The following is a 2,390-nucleotide window of genomic DNA, read 5'->3' on the forward strand; positions in this document are numbered from 1 at the left end:
TGAGATCCATGGGAATTTTCCATAGCAGAGAGTACTCCATGGTCCCTAACACCACTCATTGATTGCTCGTGTTCCACCCTTTCGATGAGGACGATGCACCTAGTTCACCATGCCCAACCAGCTCCACACCTTCATCATGCACTTGGAAGATGATCTAGGGTCTAGATGAGCACCAAAGAGAGCTTATGATATAATCCTAGCCCTTGCAGATTTTTTACAAGCATTACGATCCACTTGGAGACCCATGAGGATGTCCTTGTGCCCCACACAACCACTTGGGGTAACCACAGGGATTTTTCTTGGAAACTAAGGGCTAACCCCTTGTACACTATGTTTGAGGTCCATTCTCACATCATGGCACATTTTGGACTTCATTAGGCCTCCTCAAAGGCCCAACGACTCACTTTGTTGATCATTCGACCATCTCGAGAGGCTTATTATTATGTTATTGAGCTATCTTTGTGGGATTGTCACCAAGGAATGTTGTTATTGCACATTATTTTATTATTTGGGGCTAAAATAGGCCTAATTATGCAAATTGAACTCATTAGTGATTGTATAAATAGAAGTGATGTGATTTATTCTAACCATCATCACTTGGATTGGATTAGTATCTCTTGAGAGATTTTCACACTTTTTGCTCGGTAAACTTTTGGAGCCTTCTTGATTCACTATGATGTTTGGATTTTCGCTACTGTATTTGGAGCTTATTTCTAATGCAAATTTGATGAATTGATATACTCTCTCTCTCTCTCATGTAAGTCAAATTTTGATGTTATTCTTGTTATTTTACTGGTTTACTACATGTTATTATTATCATGATTCTTGTATGGGTTAAAGTAAATGTGAAATTATTCTAGGAACCTTGAATAAGTGATTTAATGCATGCGTTGTACTTGAAGAGAGTGGGTGAATGTTTCTAGAGGCACCTCTTAGGTTGAAAGACCTCGAAACTTCATCTCTTTGACAATTTTGAAGTATAAACCCCTATTGATCTAGTTGTTGCCATTGAATATGCTAGAAAATATCAATTAGAGCTCATTAACACATGAAATTATCGATATATGTGTACCTTGACTCCATTAAGCCCAAGAAATAAGGCATTGATCCTCATATCCCTTTGGTGGTCAAATTTCATTCTCTTTTGTTAACTTCTCCCAATTCTAGGCCTAACCCTAGAAGGTATCCTAGGGAATCACATGAAATATTTTGTAGCCATCCAAACACTTTGAAAATTGGTCCACAACTGCATTGACATATTTTCAAGGGGTCCCCCAAATTTGAGCACAATCCGACGGTGTAATCCTGATATATCACAAGCCCTAGCTTGAGGACCATTCTCTCCCTAGGCTAATTTTTGGTTAGTGTCCTTACTTGGATAATTGCATTCAAATTTCAAAATAAAATTAGTTATTTCATCCTATTCTCTTCCCTAATCAGGTTAATCCCCTCTTTGGTATATCAACTCCATACGCTTGACCTACTTTGGGTCCACCTGGGTTCTATGTGGTCTTGCAAATGTATAGCTCAAATTCCACAAGGACTACATAAAATCCATTTCTCCATAAGGATCCTTAAGTCTAGGAAGCCCCTTGTTAAGGCACATTCTCTAACCCTAGGCCAAGGTATTCTCATAACCCTTATTAGATAGGTCATAACCTTGATCCTCAATATTTAACCGAGTGTCTCTTGTTAATAGGCTTTAAGAATCACTCCTTATCTGATCATTGATCCATTCGTCATTGTGATTCCTCTTATACCAGGTCTCCTCCCATCGGTGAAAGTTCGTAAAGAGTAGGGAGCCTTAGTTGAGGTGACATTGGGCTATCACTCCATTGTTTCCCCTTGACCTCATAGTTTCTTTATAGGATCCCCTCTTATGACCCTTGCTAGTTTGAGCATAGCATTTTGGTGTTGTTGCCAGGGACATGATAGATGTGTTTTTTTACCCATACAACACATTGACATATCATTATTAGCAACTCCATTGGAGAATGAAGCCCTAGTTATTCATTGAACTTCAAAGTTAATGCTTGTAGGGTGAAGCAAGCATATATCAAGCCATTTTAATTCACCCTAGTGCCTCCATTTTAATCCCAATATGCAAAATCATGAACAATGGACCATTTTAAAAAATGGATTAATCTTTGTTCTACATTTGCAAAAATCAATGATCAAGACATTTAAGAACTGTAAAAGAACGTGGAAAAATATGTTGAGTTTTATGGAGATTTATTGGAGAACATGGATAATTATTCATGCTCAGGTTTCATAGGACAACATAAAACCAACTCGTCATAATAATGTGTGCCTATGAGAAAGATCCTAATCATCTGTTTGAATTTTCTAGCTGAACTTGTGTTTTTAACATTTTGACTGGTCTTATCAAT

This window comes from Pinus tabuliformis, chromosome 9 (assembly GCF_031772625.1).
Source record: "Pinus tabuliformis cultivar Carrire ecotype Pingquan chromosome 9, CPIR1, whole genome shotgun sequence".
Taxonomy (NCBI): Eukaryota; Viridiplantae; Streptophyta; class Pinopsida; order Pinales; family Pinaceae; genus Pinus; species Pinus tabuliformis.